At 46.2% G+C, this 21,309-nt stretch overlaps 1 protein-coding gene across 2 annotated transcripts in view; it reads left to right on the top strand.

Moving 5' to 3' along the window:
• LOC129816949 (receptor-type tyrosine-protein phosphatase-like N) overlaps nt 1-21,309 on the top strand; it is a 184,874-nt gene that overhangs the window by 48,813 nt on the left and 114,752 nt on the right. The gene's annotated exons all lie outside the window — the stretch shown is intronic.

Here is a 21,309-nt window from a genome sequence, read left to right on the forward strand (position 1 = left end):
GTGAGTCAACATACTAACACACTGCAGGGTGAGTCAACATACTAACACACTGCAGGGTGAGTCAACATACTAACACACTGCAGGGTGAGTCAACATACTAACACACTGCAGGGTGAGTCAACACACTAACACGCTGCAGGGTGAGTCAACACTCTAACACACTGCAGGGTGAGTCAACATACTAACACACTGCAGGGTGAGTCAACATAGTAACACACTGCAGGGTGAGTCAACATACTAACACACTGCAGGGTGAGTCAACATACTAACACACTGCAGGGTGAGTCAACATACTAACACACTGCAGGGTGAGTCAACATACTAACACACTGCAGGGTGAGTCAACATACTAACACACTGCAGGGTGAGTCAACATACTAACACACTGCAGGGTGAGTCAACATACTAACACACTGCAGGGTGAGTCAACATACTAACACACTGCAGGATGAGTCAACACTCTAACACACTGCAGGGTGAGTCAACACGACAACACACTGCAGGGTGAGTCAACATACTAACACACTGCAGGATGAGTCAACATACTAACACACTGCAGGGTGAGTCAACACTATAACACACTGCAGGATGAGTCAACATACTAACACACTGCAGGGTGAGTCAACATACTAACACACTGCAGGGTGAGTCAACATACTAACACACTGCAGGTTGAGTCAACATACTAACACACTGCAGGGTGAGTCAACACTATAACACACTGCAGGATTAGTCAACATACTAACACACTGCAGGGTGAGTCAACACTCTAACACACTGCAGGGTGAGTCAACATACTAACACACTGCAGGGTGAGTCAACACTCTAACACACTGCATGGTGAGTCAACATATTAACACACTGCAGGGTGAGTCAACATACTAACACACTGCAGGGTGAGTCAACACTCTAACACACTGCAGGGTGAGTCAACATACTAACACACTGCAGGGTGAGTCAACACTCTAACACACTGCAGGGTGAGTCAACATACTAACACACTGCAGGGTGAGTCAACACTCTAACACACTGCAGGGTGAGTCAACACACTAACACGCTGCAGGGTGAGTCAACATACTAACACACTGCAGAGTGAGTCAACATACTTACACACTGCAGGGTGAGTCAACATACTAACACACTGCAGGGTGAGTCAACATACTAACACACTGCAGGGTGAGTCAACACTATAACACACTGCATGTTGAGTCAACATACTAACACACTGCAGGGTGAGTCAACATACTAGCACACTGCAGGGTGAGTCAACATACTAACACACTGCAGGGTGAGTCAACACTATAACACTCTGCAGGATGAGTCAACATACTAACACACTGCAGGGTGAGTCAACATACTAACACACTGCAGGGTGAGTCAACATACTAACACACTGCAGGGTGAGTCAACATACTAACACACTGCAGGGTGAGTCAACACTATAACACACTGCAGGATGAGTCAACATACTAACACACTGCAGGGTGAGTCAACACTTTAACACACTGCAGGGTGAGTCAACATACTAACACACTGCAGGGTGAGTCAACACTCTAACACACTGCATGGTGAGTCAACATATTAACACACTGCAGGGTGAGTCAACATACTAACACACTGCAGAGTGAGTCAACATACTTACACACTGCAGGGTGAGTCAACATACTAACACACTGCAGGGTGAGTCAACACTAACACACTGCAGGGCGAGTCAACATACTAACACACTGCAGGGCGAGTCAACATACTAACACACTGCAGGGTGAGTCAACACTATAACACACTGCAGAGTGAGTCAACATACTAACACACTGCAGGGTGAGTCAACATACTAACACACTGCAGGGTGAGTCAACATACTAACACACTGCAGAGTGAGTCAACATACTAACACACTGCAGGATGAGTCAACACTCTAACACACTGCAGGGTGAGTCAACATACTAACACACTGCAGGGTGAGTCAACACTCTAACACACTGCAGGGTGAGTCAACATACTAACACACTGCAGGGTGAGTCAACATACTAACACACTGCAGGGTGAGTCAACATACTAACACACTGCAGGGTGAGTCAACATACTAACACACTGCAGGGTGAGTCAACATACTAACACACTGCAGGGTGAGTCAACACTCTAACACACTGCAGGGTGAGTCAACACACTAACACACTGCAGGGTGAGTCAACACACTAACACACTGCAGGATGAGTCAACATACTAACACACTGCAGGGTGAGTCAACACTATAACACACTGCAGGGTGAGTCAACATACTAACACACTGCAGGGTGATTCAACATACTAACACACTGCAGGATGAGTCAACATACTAACACACTGCAGGGTGAGTCAACATACTAACACACTGCAGGGTGAGTCAACATACTAACACACTGCAGAGTGAGTCAACATACTAACACACTGCAGGATGAGTCAACACTCTAACACACTGCAGGGTGAGTCAACATACTAACACACTGCAGGGTGAGTCAACACTCTAACACACTGCAGGGTGAGTCAACATACTAACACACTGCAGGGTGAGTCAACATACTAACACACTGCAGGGTGAGTCAACATACTAACACACTGCAGGGTGAGTCAACATACTAACACACTGCAGGGTGAGTCAACATACTAACACACTGCAGGGTGAGTCAACACTCTAACACACTGCAGGGTGAGTCAACACACTAACACACTGCAGGGTGAGTCAACACACTAACACACTGCAGGATGAGTCAACATACTAACACACTGCAGGGTGAGTCAACACTATAACACACTGCAGGGTGAGTCAACATACTAACACACTGCAGGGTGATTCAACATACTAACACACTGCAGGATGAGTCAACATACTAACACACTGCAGGGTGAGTCAACATACTAACACACTGCAGGGTGAGTCAACATACTAACACACTGCAGGGTGAGTCAACATACTAACACACTGCAGGGTGAGTCAACATACTAACACACTGCAGGGTGAGTCAACATACTAACACACTGCAGGGTGAGTCAACATACTAACACACTGCAGGGTGAGTCAACATACTAACACACTGCAGGGTGAGTCAACATACTAACACACTGCAGGATGAGTCAACATACTAACATACTGCAGGGTGAGTCAACACACTAAAACACTGCAGGGGGAGTCAACATACTAACACACTGCAGGGTGAGTCAACATACTAACACACTGCAGGTTGAGTCAACATACTAACACACTGCAGGGTGAGTCAACATACTAACACACTGCAGGGTGAGTCAACATACTAACACACTGCAGGATGAGTCAACATACTAACACACTGCAGGGTGAGTCAACATACTAACACACTGCAGGGTGAGTCAACATACTAACACACTGCAGGGTGAGTCAACATACTAACACACTGCAGGGTGAGTCAACATACTAACACACTGCAGGGTGAGTCAACACTCTAACACACTGCAGGGTGAGTCAACATACTAACACACTGCAGGGTGAGTCAACACTATAACACACTGCAGGATGAGTCAACATACTAACACACTGCAGGGTGAGTCAACACTCTAACACACTGCAGGGTGAGTCAACATACTAACACACTGCAGGGTGAGTCAACACTCTAACACACTGCATGGTGAGTCAACATACTAACACACTGCAGGGTGAGTCAACATACTAACACACTGCAGGGTGAGTCAACACTCTAACACACTGCAGGGTGAGTCAACATACTAACACGCTGCAGGGTGAGTCAACACTCTAACACGCTGCAGGGTGAGTCAACACACTAACACGCTGCAGGGTGAGTCAACATACTAACACACTGCAGGGTGAGTCAACATACTAACACACTGCAGGGTGAGTCAACATACTAACACACTGCAGGGTGAGTCAACATACTAACACACTGCAGGGTGAGTCAACATACTAACACACTGCAGGGTGAGTCAACATACTAACACACTGCAGGGTGAGTCAACATACTAACACACTGCAGGGTGAGTCAACATACTAACACACTGCAGGGTGAGTCAACACACTAACACACTGCAGGGTGAGTCAACACGACAACACACTGCAGGGTGAGTCAACATACTAACACACTGCAGGATGAGTCAACATACTAACACACTGCAGGGTGAGTCAACACTATAACACACTGCAGGGTGAGTCAACATACTAACACACTGCAGGGTGAGTCAACATACTAACACACTGCAGGGTGAGTCAACACTATAACACACTGCAGGATGAGTCAACATACTAACACACTGCAGGGTGAGTCAACATACTAACACACTGCAGGGTGAGTCAACATACTAACACACTGCAGGATGAGTCAACATACTAACATACTGCAGGGTGAGTCAACACACTAAAACACTGCAGGGGGAGTCAACATACTAACACACTGCAGGGTGAGTCAACATACTAACACACTGCAGGGTGAGTCAACATACTAACACACTGCAGGGTGAGTCAACATACTAACACACTGCAGGGTGAGTCAACATACTAACACACTGCAGGATGAGTCAACATACTAACACACTGCAGGGTGAGTCAACATACTAACACACTGCAGGGTGAGTCAACATACTAACACACTGCAGGGTGAGTCAACATACTAACACACTGCAGGGTGAGTCAACATACTAACACACTGCAGGGTGAGTCAACACTCTAACACACTGCAGGGTGAGTCAACATACTAACACACTGCAGGGTGAGTCAACACTATAACACACTGCAGGATGAGTCAACATACTAACACACTGCAGGGTGAGTCAACACTCTAACACACTGCAGGGTGAGTCAACATACTAACACACTGCAGGGTGAGTCAACACTCTAACACACTGCAGGGTGAGTCAACATACTAACACACTGCAGGGTGAGTCAACATACTAACACACTGCAGGGTGAGTCAACACTCTAACACACTGCAGGGTGAGTCAACATACTAACACGCTGCAGGGTGAGTCAACACTCTAACACGCTGCAGGGTGAGTCAACACACTAACATGCTGCAGGGTGAGTCAACATACTAACACACTGCAGGGTGAGTCAACATACTAACACACTGCAGGGTGAGTCAACATACTAACACACTGCAGGGTGAGTCAACATACTAACACACTGCAGGGTGAGTCAACATACTAACACACTGCAGGGTGAGTCAACATACTAACACACTGCAGGGTGAGTCAACATACTAACACACTGCAGGGTGAGTCAACATACTAACACACTGCAGGGTGAGTCAACACACTAACACCCTGCAGGGTGAGTCAACACGACAACACACTGCAGGGTGAGTCAACATACTAACACACTGCAGGATGAGTCAACATACTAACACACTGCAGGGTGAGTCAACACTATAACACACTGCAGGGTGAGTCAACATACTAACACACTGCAGGGTGAGTCAACATACTAACACACTGCAGGGTGAGTCAACACTATAACACACTGCAGGATGAGTCAACATACTAACACACTGCAGGGTGAGTCAACACTCTAACACACTGCAGGGTGAGTCAACATACTAACACACTGCAGGGTGAGTCAACACTCTAACACACTGCATGGTGAGTCAACATATTAACACACTGCAGGGTGAGTCAACATACTAACACACTGCAGGGTGAGTCAACACTCTAACACACTGCAGGGTGAGTCAACATACTAACACACTGCAGGGTGAGTCAACACTCTAACACACTGCAGGGTGAGTCAACACACTAACACGCTGCAGGGTGAGTCAACATACTAACACACTGCAGAGTGAGTCAACATACTAACACACTGCAGGGTGAGTCAACATACTAACACACTGCAGGGTGAGTCAACATACTAACACACTGCAGGGTGAGTCAACACTATAACACACTGCATGTTGAGTCAACATACTAACACACTGCAGGGTGAGTCAACATACTAACACACTGCAGGGTGAGTCAACATACTAACACACTGCAGGGTGAGTCAACATACTAACACACTGCAGGGTGAGTCAACATACTAACACACTGCAGGATGAGTCAACACTCTAACACACTGCAGGGTGAGTCAACATACTAACACACTGCAGGGTGAGTCAACACGACAACACACTGCAGGGTGAGTCAACATACTAACACACTGCAGGATGAGTCAACATACTAACACACTGCAGGGTGAGTCAACACTATAACACACTGCAGGATGAGTCAACACTCTAACACACTGCAGGGTGAGTCAACACACTAACACGCTGCAGGGTGAGTCAACATACTAACACACTGCAGGGTGAGTCAACATACTAACACACTGCAGGGTGAGTCAACACTAACACACTGCAGGGTGAGTCAACATACTAACACACTGCATGGTGAGTCAACATACTAACACACTGCAGGGTGAGTCAACACTATAACACACTGCAGGGTGAGTCAACACTATAACACACTGCAGGGTGAGTCAACATACTAACACACTGCAGGATGAGTCAACATACTAACACACTGCAGGGTGAGTCAACATACTAACACACTGCAGGGTGAGTCAACATACTAACACACTGCAGGGTGAGTCAACATACTAACACACTGCAGGGTGAGTCAACACTCTAACACACTGCAGGGTGAGTCAACATACTAACACACTGCAGGATGAGTCAACACTCTAACACACTGCAGGGTGAGTCAACACACTAACACACTGCAGGGTGAGTCAACATACTAACACACTGCAGGGTGAGTCAACATACTAACACACTGCAGGGTGAGTCAACATACTAACACACTGCAGGGTGAGTCAACATACTAACACACTGCAGGGTGAGTCAACATACTAACACACTGCAGGGTGAGTCAACACTCTAACACACTGCAGGGTGAGTCAACACACTAACACACTGCAGGGTGAGACAACATACTAACACACTGCAGGGTGAGTCAACATACTAACACACTGCAGGGTGAGTCAACATACTAACACACTGCAGGGTGAGTCAACATACTAACACACTGCAGGGTGAGTCAACATACTAACACACTGCAGGGTGAGTCAACATACTAACACACTGCAGGGTGAGTCAACATACTAACACACTGCAGGGTGAGTCAACATACTAACACACTGCAGGGTGAGTCAACATACTAACACACTGCAGGGTGAGTCAACATACTAACACACTGCAGGGTGAGTCAAAATACTAACACACTGCAGGGTGAGTCAACACACTAACACGCTGCAGGGTGAGTCAACACTCTAACACACTGCAGGGTGAGTCAACATACTAACACACTGCAGGGTGAGTCAACATAGTAACACACTGCAGGGTGAGTCAACATACTAACACACTGCAGGGTGAGTCAACATACTAACACACTGCAGGGTGAGTCAACATACTAACACACTGCAGGGTGAGTCAACATACTAACACACTGCAGGGTGAGTCAACATACTAACACACTGCAGGGTGAGTCAACATACTAACACACTGCAGGGTGAGTCAACATACTAACACACTGCAGGGTGAGTCAACATACTAACACACTGCAGGATGAGTCAACACTCTAACACACTGCAGGGTGAGTCAACACGACAACACACTGCAGGGTGAGTCAACATACTAACACACTGCAGGATGAGTCAACATACTAACACACTGCAGGGTGAGTCAACACTATAACACACTGCAGGATGAGTCAACATACTAACACACTGCAGGGTGAGTCAACATACTAACACACTGCAGGGTGAGTCAACATACTAACACACTGCAGGGTGAGTCAACATACTAACACACTGCAGGGTGAGTCAACACTATAACACACTGCAGGATTAGTCAACATACTAACACACTGCAGGGTGAGTCAACACTCTAACACACTGCAGGGTGAGTCAACACTCTAACACACTGCATGGTGAGTCAACATATTAACACACTGCAGGGTGAGTCAACATACTAACACACTGCAGGGTGAGTCAACACTCTAACACACTGCAGGGTGAGTCAACATACTAACACACTGCAGGGTGAGTCAACACTCTAACACACTGCAGGGTGAGTCAACACACTAACACGCTGCAGGGTGAGTCAACATACTAACACACTGCAGAGTGAGTCAACATACTAACACACTGCAGGGTGAGTCAACATACTAACACACTGCAGGGTGAGTAAACATACTAACACACTGCAGGGTGAGTCAACACTATAACACACTGCATGTTGAGTCAACATACTAACACACTGCAGGGTGAGTCAACATACTAACACACTGCAGGGTGAGTCAACATACTAACACACTGCAGGGTGAGTCAACACTATAACACACTGCAGGATGAGTCAACATACTAACACACTGCAGGGTGAGTCAACATACTAACACACTGCAGGATGAGTCAACATACTAACACACTGCAGGGTGAGTCAACATACTAACACACTGCAGGGTGAGTCAACACTATAACACACTGCAGGGTGAGTCAACATACTAACACACTGCAGGGTGAGTCAACACTCTAACACACTGCATGGTGAGTCAACATATTAACACACTGCAGGGTGAGTCAACATACTAACACACTGCAGGGTGAGTCAGCACTCTAACACACTGCAGGGTGAGTCAACATACTAACACACTGCAGGGTGAGTCAACACTCTAACACACTGCAGGGTGAGTCAACACACTAACACGCTGCAGGGTGAGTCAACATACTAACACACTGCAGAGTGAGTCAACATACTTACACACTGCAGGGTGAGTCAACATACTAACACACTGCAGGGTGAGTCAACACTAACACACTGCAGGGCGAGTCAACATACTAACACACTGCAGGGCGAGTCAACATACTAAAACACTGCAGGGTGAGTCAACACTATAACACACTGCAGAGTGAGTCAACATACTAACACACTGCAGGGTGAGTCAACATACTAACACACTGCAGGGTGAGTCAACATACTAACACACTGCAGAGTGAGTCAACATACTAACACACTGCAGGATGAGTCAACACTCTAACACACTGCAGGGTGAGTCAACATACTAACACACTGCAGGGTGAGTCAACACTCTAACACACTGCAGGGTGAGTCAACATACTAACACACTGCAGGGTGAGTCAACATACTAACACACTGCAGGGTGAGTCAACATACTAACACACTGCAGGGTGAGTCAACATACTAACACACTGCAGGGTGAGTCAACATACTAACACACTGCAGGGTGAGTCAACACTCTAACACACTGCAGGGTGAGTCAACACACTAACACACTGCAGGGTGAGTCAACACACTAACACACTGCAGGGTGATTCAACATACTAACACACTGCAGGATGAGTCAACATACTAACACACTGCAGGGTGAGTCAACATACTAACACACTGCAGGGTGAGTCAACATACTAACACACTGCAGGGTGAGTCAACATACTAACACACTGCAGGGTGAGTCAACATACTAACACACTGCAGGGTGAGTCAACATACTAACACACTGCAGGGTGAGTCAACATACTAACACACTGCAGGGTGAGTCAACATACTAACACACTGCAGGGTGAGTCAACATACTAACACACTGCAGGATGAGTCAACATACTAACATACTGCAGGGTGAGTCAACACACTAAAACACTGCAGGGGGAGTCAACATACTAACACACTGCAGGGTGAGTCAACATACTAACACACTGCAGGGTGAGTCAACATACTAACACACTGCAGGGTGAGTCAACATACTAACACACTGCAGGATGAGTCAACATACTAACACACTGCAGGGTGAGTCAACATACTAACACACTGCAGGGTGAGTCAACATACTAACACACTGCAGGGTGAGTCAACATACTAACACACTGCAGGGTGAGTCAACATACTAACACACTGCAGGGTGAGTCAACACTCTAACACACTGCAGGGTGAGTCAACATACTAACACACTGCAGGGTGAGTCAACACTATAACACACTGCAGGATGAGTCAACATACTAACACACTGCAGGGTGAGTCAACACTCTAACACACTGCAGGGTGAGTCAACATACTAACACACTGCAGGGTGAGTCAACACTCTAACACACTGCATGGTGAGTCAACATACTAACACACTGCAGGGTGAGTCAACATACTAACACACTGCAGGGTGAGTCAACACTCTAACACACTGCAGGGTGAGTCAACATACTAACACACTGCAGGGTGAGTCAACACTCTAACACGCTGCAGGGTGAGTCAACACACTAACACGCTGCAGGGTGAGTCAACATACTAACACACTGCAGGGTGAGTCAACATACTAACACACTGCAGGGTGAGTCAACATACTAACACACTGCAGGGTGAGTCAACATACTAACACACTGCAGGGTGAGTCAACATACTAACACACTGCAGGGTGAGTCAACATACTAACACACTGCAGGGTGAGTCAACATACTAACACACTGCAGGGTGAGTCAACATACTAACACACTGCAGGATGAGTCAACACTCTAACACACTGCAGGGTGAGTCAACACACTAACACGCTGCAGGGTGAGTCAACATACTAACACACTGCAGGGTGAGTCAACATACTAACACACTGCAGGGTGAGTCAACATACTAACACACTGCAGGGTGAGTCAACATACTAACACACTGCAGGGTGAGTCAACATACTAACACACTGCAGGGTGAGTCAACATACTAACACACTGCAGGGTGAGTCAACATACTAACACACTGCAGGGTGAGTCAACACACTAACACACTGCAGGGTGAGTCAACATACTAACACACTGCAGGATGAGTCAACACTCTAACACACTGCAGGGCTAGTCAACACGACAACACACTGCAGGGTGAGTCAACATACTAACACACTGCAGGGTGAGTCAACACTATAACACACTGCAGGATGAGTCAACATACTAACACACTGCAGGGTGAGTCAACATACTAACACACTGCAGGGTGAGTCAACATACTAACACACTGCAGGGTGAGTCAACATACTAACACACTGCAGGGTGAGTCAACACTATTACACACTGCAGGATGAGTCAACATACTAACACACTGCAGGGTGAGTCAACACTCTAACACACTGCAGGGTGAGTCAACATACTAACACACTGCAGGGTGAGTCAACACTCTAACACACTGCATGGTGAGTCAACATATTAACACACTGCAGGGTGAGTCAACATACTAACACACTGCAGGGTGAGTCAACACTCTAACACACTGCAGGGTGAGTCAACATACTAACACACTGCAGGGTGAGTCAACACTCTAACACACTGCAGGGTGAGTCAACACACTAACACGCTGCAGGGTGAGTCAACATACTAACACACTGCAGAGTGAGTCAACATACTAACACACTGCAGGGTGAGTCAACATACTAACACACTGCAGGGTGAGTCAACATACTAACACACTGCAGGGTGAGTCAACACTATAACACACTGCATGTTGAGTCAACATACTAACACACTGCAGGGTGAGTCAACATACTAACACACTGCAGGGTGAGTCAACATACTAACACACTGCAGGGTGAGTCAACATACTAACACACTGCAGGGTGAGTCAACATACTAACACACTGCAGGATGAGTCAACACTCTAACACACTGCAGGGTGAGTCAACATACTAACACACTGCAGGGTGAGTCAACACGACAACACACTGCAGGGTGAGTCAACATACTAACACACTGCAGGATGAGTCAACATACTAACACACTGCAGGGTGAGTCAACACTATAACACACTGCAGGATGAGTCAACATACTAACACACTGCAGGGTGAGTCAACATACTAACACACTGCAGGGTGAGTCAACATACTAACACACTGCAGGGTGAGTCAACATACTAACACACTGCAGGGTGAGTCAACACTATAACACACTGCAGGATGAGTCAACATACTAACACACTGCAGGGTGAGTCAACACTCTAACACACTGCAGGGTGAGTCAACATACTAACACACTGCAGGGTGAGTCAACACTCTAACACACTGCATGGTGAGTCAACATATTAACACACTGCAGGGTGAGTCAACATACTAACACACTGCAGGGTGAGTCAACACACTAACACGCTGCAGGGTGAGTCAACATACTAACACACTGCAGAGTGAGTCAACATACTTACACACTGCAGGGTGAGTCAACATACTAACACACTGCAGGGTGAGTCAACACTAACACACTGCAGGGCGAGTCAACATACTAACACACTGCAGGGCGAGTCAACATACTAACACACTGCAGGGTGAGTCAACACTATAACACACTGCAGAGTGAGTCAACATACTAACACACTGCAGGGTGAGTCAACATACTAACACACTGCAGGGTGAGTCAACATACTAACACACTGCAGAGTGAGTCAACATACTAACACACTGCAGGATGAGTCAACACTCTAACACACTGCAGGGTGAGTCAACATACTAACACACTGCAGGGTGAGTCAACACTCTACCACACTGCAGGGTGAGTCAACATACTAACACACTGCAGGGTGAGTCAACATACTAACACACTGCAGGGTGAGTCAACATACTAACACACTGCAGGGTGAGTCAACATACTAACACACTGGAGGGTGAGTCAACATACTAACACACTGCAGGGTGAGTCAACACTCTAACACACTGCAGGGTGAGTCAACACACTAACACACTGCAGGGTGAGTCAACATACTAACACACTGCAGGGTGATTCAACATACTAACACACTGCAGGGTGAGTCAACATACTAACACACTGCAGGGTGAGTCAACATACTAACACACTGCAGGGTGAGTCAACATACTAACACACTGCAGGGTGAGTCAACATACTAACACACTGCAGGGCGAGTCAACATACTAACACACTGCAGGGTGAGTCAACACTATAACACACTGCAGAGTGAGTCAACATACTAACACACTGCAGGGTGAGTCAACATACTAACACACTGCAGGGTGAGTCAACATACTAACACACTGCAGAGTGAGTCAACATACTAACACACTGCAGGATGAGTCAACACTCTAACACAATGCAGGGTGAGTCAACATACTAACACACTGCAGGGTGAGTCAACACTCTACCACACTGCAGGGTGAGTCAACATACTAACACACTGCAGGGTGAGTCAACATACTAACACACTGCAGGGTGAGTCAACATACTAACACACTGCAGGGTGAGTCAACATACTAACACACTGCAGGGTGAGTCAACATACTAACACACTGCAGGGTGAGTCAACACTCTAACACACTGCAGGGTGAGTCAACACACTAACACACTGCAGGGTGAGTCAACATACTAACACACTGCAGGGTGATTCAACATACTAACACACTGCAGGGTGAGTCAACATACTAACACACTGCAGGGTGAGTCAACATACTAACACACTGCAGGGTGAGTCAACATACTAACACACTGCAGGGTGAGTCAACATACTAACACACTGCAGGGTGAGTCAACATACTAACACACTGCAGGGTGAGTCAACATACTAACACACTGCAGGGTGAGTCAACATACTAACACACTGCAGGATGAGTCAACATACTAACATACTGCAGGGTGAGTCAACACACTAAAACACTGCAGGGGGAGTCAACATACTAACACACTGCAGGGTGAGTCAACATACTAACACACTGCAGGGTGAGTCAACATACTAACACACTGCAGGGTGAGTCAACATACTAACACACTGCAGGATGAGTCAACATACTAACACACTGCAGGGTGAGTCAACATACTAACACACTGCAGGGTGAGTCAACATACTAACACACTGCAGGGTGAGTCAACATACTAACACACTGCAGGGTGAGTCAACATACTAACACACTGCAGGGTGAGTCAACACTCTAACACACTGCAGGGTGAGTCAACATACTAACACACTTCAGGGTGAGTCAACACTATAACACACTGCAGGATGAGTCAACATACTAACACACTGCAGGGTGAGTCAACACTCTAACACACTGCAGGGTGAGTCAACATACTAACACACTGCAGGGTGAGTCAACACTCTAACACACTGCAGGATGAGTCAACATACTAACACACTGCAGGGTGAGTCAACACTCTAACACACTGCATGGTGAGTCAACATACTAACACACTGCAGGGTGAGTCAACATACTAACACACTGCAGGGTGAGTCAACACTCTAACACACTGCAGGGTGAGTCAACATACTAACACACTGCAGGGTGAGTCAACACTCTAACACGCTGCATGGTGAGTCAACACACTAACACGCTGCAGGGTGAGTCAACACACTAACACACTGCAGGGTGAGTCAACATACTAACACACTGCAGGGTGAGTCAACATACTAACACACTGCAGGGTGAGTCAACACTAACACACTGCAGGGTGAGTCAACATACTAACACACTGCAGGGTGAGTCAACATACTAACACACTGCAGGGTGAGTCAACATACTAACACACTGCAGGGTGAGTCAACATACTAACACACTGCAGGGTGAGTCAACATACTAACACACTGCAGGGTGAGTCAACATACTAACACACTGCAGGGTGAGTCAACATACTAACACACTGCAGGGTGAGTCAACATACTAACACACTGCAGGATGAGTCAACACTCTAACACACTGCAGGGTGAGTCAACATACTAACACACTGCAGGGTGAGTCAACATACTAACACACTGCAGGGTGAGTCAACATACTAACACACTGCAGGGTGAGTCAACATACTAACACACTGCAGGAGGAGTCAACATACTAACACACTGCAGGGTGAGTCAACATACTAACACACTGCAGGGTGAGTCAACATACTAACACACTGCAGGGTGAGTCAACATACTAACACACTGCAGGATGAGTCAACATACTAACACACTGCAGGGTGAGTCAACATACTAACACACTGCAGGGTGAGTCAACATACTAACACACTGCAGGGTGAGTCAACATACTAACACACTGCAGGGTGAGTCAACATACTAACACACTGCAGGGTGGATCAACACGACAACACACTGCAGGGTGAGTCAACATACTAACACACTGCAGAGTGAGTCAACATACTAACACACTGCAGGATGAGTCAACACTCTAACACACTGCAGGGTGAGTCAACATACTAACACACTGCAGGGTGAGTCAACACTCTACCACACTGCAGGGTGAGTCAACATACTAACACACTGCAGGGTGAGTCAACATACTAACACACTGCAGGGTGAGTCAACATACTAACACACTGCAGGGTGAGTCAACATACTAACACACTGCAGGGTGAGTCAACATACTAACACACTGCAGGGTGAGTCAACACTCTAACACACTGCAGGGTGAGTCAACACACTAACACACTGCAGGGTGAGTCAACATACTAACACACTGCAGGGTGAGTCAACACTATAACACACTGCAGGGTGAGTCAACATACTAACACACTGCAGGGTGAGTCAACATACTAACACACTGCAGGGTGAGTCAACATACTAACACACTGCAGGGTGAGTCAACATACTAACACACTGCAGGGTGAGTCAACATACTAACACACTGCAGGGTGAGTCAACATACTAACACACTGCAGGGTGAGTCAACATACTAACACACTGCAGGATGAGTCAACATACTAACACACTGCAGGGTGAGTCAACACACTAAAACACTGCAGGGGGAGTCAACATACTAACACACTGCAGGGTGAGTCAACATACTAACACACTGCAGGGTGAGTCAACATACTAACACACTGCAGGGTGAGTCAACATACTAACACACTGCAGGATGAGTCAACATACTAACACACTGCAGGGTGAGTCAACATACTAACACACTGCAGGGTGAGTCAACATACTAACACACTGCAGGGTGAGTCAACATACTAACACACTGCAGGGTGAGTCAACATACTAACACACTGCAGGGTGAGTCAACACTCTAACACACTGCAGGGTGAGTCAACATACTAACACACTTCAGGGTGAGTCAACACTATAACACACTGCAGGATGAGTCAACATACTAACACACTGCAGGGTGAGTCAACACTCTAACACACTGCAGGGTGAGTCAACATACTAACACACTGCAGGGTGAGTCAACACTCTAACACACTGCATGGTGAGTCAACATACTAACACACTGCAGGGTGAGTCAACATACTAACACACTGCAGGGTGAGTCAACACTCTAACACACTGCAGGGTGAGTCAACATACTAACACACTGCAGGGTGAGTCAACACTCTAACACGCTGCATGGTGAGTCAACACACTAACACGCTGCAGGGTGAGTCAACACACTAACACACTGCAGGGTGAGTCAACATACTAACACACTGCAGGGTGAGTCAACATACTAACACACTGCAGGGTGAGTCAACACTAACACACTGCAGGGTGAGTCAACATACTAACACACTGCAGGGTGAGTCAACATACTAACACACTGCAGGGTGAGTCAACATACTAACACACTGCAGGGTGAGTCAACATACTAACACACTGCAGGGTGAGTCAACATACTAACACACTGCAGGGTGAGTCAACATACTAACACACTGCAGGGTGAGTCAACATACTAACACACTGCAGGGTGAGTCAACATACTAACACACTGCAGGATGAGTCAACACTCTAACACACTGCAGGGTGAGTCAACACACTAACACACTGCAGGGTGAGTCAACATACTAACACACTGCAGGGTGAGTCAACATACTAACACACTGCAGGGTGAGTCAACATACTAACACACTGCAGGAGGAGTCAACATACTAACACACTGCAGGGTGAGTCAACATACTAACACACTGCAGGGTGAGTCAACATACTAACACACTGCAGGGTGAGTCAACATACTAACACACTGCAGGATGAGTCAACATACTAACACACTGCAGGGTGAGTCAACATACTAACACACTGCAGGGTGAGTCAACATACTAACACACTGCAGGGTGAGTCAACATACTAACACACTGCAGGGTGAGTCAACATACTAACACACTGCAGGGTGGATCAACACGACAACACACTGCAGGGTGAGTCAACATATTAACACACTGCAGGGTGAGTCAACATACTAACACACCGCAGGGTGAGTCAACATACTAACACACTGCAGGGGGAGTCAACATACTAACACACTGCAGGGTGAGTCAACAAACTAACACACTGCAGGGTGAGTCAACACGACAACACACTGCAGGGTGAGTCAACATACTAACACACTGCAGGATGAGTCAACATACTAACACACTGCAGGGTGAGTCAACACGACAACACACTGCAGGGTGAGTCAACATACTAACACACTGCAGGATGAGTCAACATACTAACACACTGCAGGGTGAGTCAACATACTAACACACTGCAGGGTGAGTCAACACTCTAACACACTGCAGGGTGAGTCAACACTCTAACACACTGCAGGGTGAGTCAACATACTAACACACTGCAGGGTGAGTCAACACTCTAACACACTGCATGGTGAGTCAACATATTAACACACTGCAGGGTGAGTCAACATACTAACACACTGCAGGGTGAGTCAACACTCTAACACACTGCAGGGTGATTCAACATACTAACACACTGCAGGGTGAGTCAACACTCTAACACACTGCAGGGTGAGTCAACACACTAACACGCTGCAGGGTGAGTCAACATACTAACACACTGCAGGGTGAGTCAACATACTAACACACTGCAGGGTGAGTCAACACTAACACACTGCAGGGTGAGTCAACATACTAACACACTGCATGGTGAGTCAACATACTAACACACTGCAGGGTGAGTCAACACTATAACACACTGCAGGGTGAGTCAACATACTAACACACTGCAGGATGAGTCAACATACTAACACACTGCAGGGTGAGTCAACATACTAACACACTGCAGGGTGAGTCAACATACTAACACACTGCAGGGTGAGTCAACATACTAACACACTGCAGGGTGAGTCAACACTCTAACACACTGCAGGGTGAGTCAACATACTAACACACTGCAGGATGAGTCAACACTCTAACACACTGCAGGGTGAGTCAACACACTAACACACTGCAGGGTGAGTCAACATACTAACACACTGCAGGGTGAGTCAACATACTAACACACTGCATGGTGAGTCAACATACTAACACACTGCAGGGTGAGTCAACATACTAACACACTGCAGGGTGAGTCAACATACTAACACACTGCAGGGTGAGTCAACACTCTAACACACTGCAGGGTGAGTCAACACACTAACACACTGCAGGGTGAGTCAACATACTAACACACTACAGGGTGAGTCAACATACTAACACACTGCAGGGTGAGTCAACATACTAACACACTGCAGGGTGAGTCAACATACTAACACACTGCAGGGTGAGTCAACATACTAACACACTGCAGGGTGAGTCAACATACTAACACACTGCAGGGTGAGTCAACACACTAACACGCTGCAGGGTGAGTCAACACTCTAACACACTGCAGGGTGAGTCAACATACTAACACACTGCAGGGTGAGTCAACATACTAACACACTGCAGGGTGAGTCAACATACTAACACACTGCAGGGTGAGTCAACATACTAACACACTGCAGGGTGAGTCAACATACTAACACACTGCAGGGTGAGTCAACATACTAACACACTGCAGGGTGAGTCAACATACTAACACACTGCAGGGTGAGTCAACATACTAACACACTGCAGGGTGAGTCAACATACTAACACACTGCAGGGTGAGTCAACACTCTAACACACTGCAGGGTGAGTCAACACACTAACACGCTGCAGGGTGAGTCAACATACTAACACGCTGCAGGGTGAGTCAACATACTAACACACTGCAGGGTGAGTCAACACTAACACACTGCAGGGTGAGTCAACATACTAACACACTGCATGGTGAGTCAACATACTAACACACTGCAGGGTGAGTCAACACTATAACACACTGCAGGGTGAGTCAACATACTAACACACTGCAGGATGAGTCAACATACTAACACACTGCAGGGTGAGTCAACATACTAACACACTGCAGGGTGAGTCAACATACTAACACACTGCAGGGTGAGTCAACATACTAACACACTGCAGGGTGAGTCAACACTCTAACACACTGCAGGGTGAGTCAACATACTAACACACTGCAGGATGAGTCAACACTCTAACACACTGCAGGGTGAGTCAACACACTAACACACTGCAGGGTGAGTCAACATACTAACACACTGCAGGGTGAGTCAACATACTAACACACTGCAGGGTGAGTCAACATACTAACACACTGCAGGGTGAGTCAACATACTAACACACTGCAGGGTGAGTCAACATACTAACACACTGCAGGGTGAGTCAACACTCTAACACACTGCAGGGTGAGTCAACACACTAACACACTGCAGGGTGAGTCAACATACTAACACACTACAGGGTGAGTCAACATACTAACACACTGCAGTGTGAGTCAACATACTAACACACTGCAGGGTGAGTCAACATACTAACACACTGCAGGGTGAGTCAACATACTAACACACTGCAGGGTGAGTCAACATACTAACACACTGCAGGGTGAGTCAACACACTAACACGCTGCAGGGTGAGTCAACACTCTAACACACTGCAGGGTGAGTCAACATACTAACACACTGCAGGGTGAGTCAACATACTAACACACTGCAGGGTGAGTCAACATACTAACACACTGCAGGGTGAGTCAACATACTAACACACTGCAGGGTGAGTCAACACTCTAACACACTGCAGGGTGAGTCAACACACTAACACACTGCAGGGTGAGTCAACATACTAACACACCGCAGGGTGAGTCAACATACTAACACACTGCAGGGTGAGTCAACATACTAACACACTGCAGGGTGAGTCAACATACTAACACACTGCAGGGTGAGTCAACACTATAACACACTGCAGGATGAGTCAACATACTAACACACTGCAGGGTGAGTCAACATATTAACACACTGCAGGGTGAGTCAACATACTAACACACTGCAGGGTGAGTCAACATACTAACACACTGCAGGGTGAGTCAACATACTAACACACTGCAGGGTGAGTCAACATACTAACACACTGCAGGGTGAGTCAACATACTAACACACTGCAGGGTGAGTCAACACACTAACACGCTGCAGGGTGAGTCAACACTCTAACACACTGCAGGGTGAGTCAACATACTAACACACTGCAGGGTGAGTCAACACACTAACACACTGCAGGGTGAGTGAATACTCTGAATCACACACCCCTCTCTTTTTTTGTACACTGCTACTACTCCTTGTTTATTATCTGTGCACAATCACTTCACCCCTTCCTACATGTACATTTTACCTCTATCCTGTACCCCCGCACATTGACTCGTTATCGGTAACCCTATATTTAACCTCTTTATTTGATTGTGTTACTTTTTATAATTTTTTACTTTATTTTATTTGGTAAATATTTTCTTACCTCTTTCTTAAAACTGCACTGTTGGTTAAGGGCTTGTAAGTAAGCATTTCCTGGTAAGGTCTACACTTGTTGTATTCAGCGCAAATTAAGTTAGATTTGATTTGAAGAATCTCAAATATAAAATATATTTTGATTTGTTTAACACTTATTTGGTTTCTACCTAATTGTATATGTGTTATATCATAGTTCTGATGTTTTCACTATTATTCTACAATGTAGAAAATAGTCAAAAAAATTAAGAAAAACCCTTTAATGAGTAGGTGTTCTAAAACTTTTGACCGATAGTGTATGTGTTATGGCTTTTCAAACATATTGTGGATTCAGAGCTATCTAACTAATATAACTCAAAGGGTTTTCTTTAATGGAGCTTCGCTAATGTCAAACATGTAAAGTGTGGTGTACCACAGGGCAACTCTCTAGGCCCTCTACTCTTTTCTATTTTTACCAATGACCTGCCACTGGCATTAAAAAAAGCATGTTTGTCCATGTATGCTGATGATTCAACCATAAACGCCTCAACAACCACAGATAATGAAGTCACTGAAACCCTTAACAAAGAGTTGGAGTCTGTTTTGGAATGGGTGGCCAGTAATAAACTGGTCCTGAACATCTCTAAAACTAAGAGCATTGTATTTGGTACAAATCATTCCCTAAGTTCTAGACCTCAGCTGAATCTGGTAATGAATGGTGTCGCTGTTGAACAAGTTGAGGGGACTAAATTACTTGGCGTTACCTTAGATTGTAAACTGTCATGGTCAAAATATATGGATTCAGTGGTTGTAAAGATGGGGAAA

The sequence above is a fragment of the Salvelinus fontinalis genome, chromosome 19 (assembly GCF_029448725.1).
Source record: "Salvelinus fontinalis isolate EN_2023a chromosome 19, ASM2944872v1, whole genome shotgun sequence".
Classification (NCBI taxonomy): Eukaryota; Metazoa; Chordata; class Actinopteri; order Salmoniformes; family Salmonidae; genus Salvelinus; species Salvelinus fontinalis.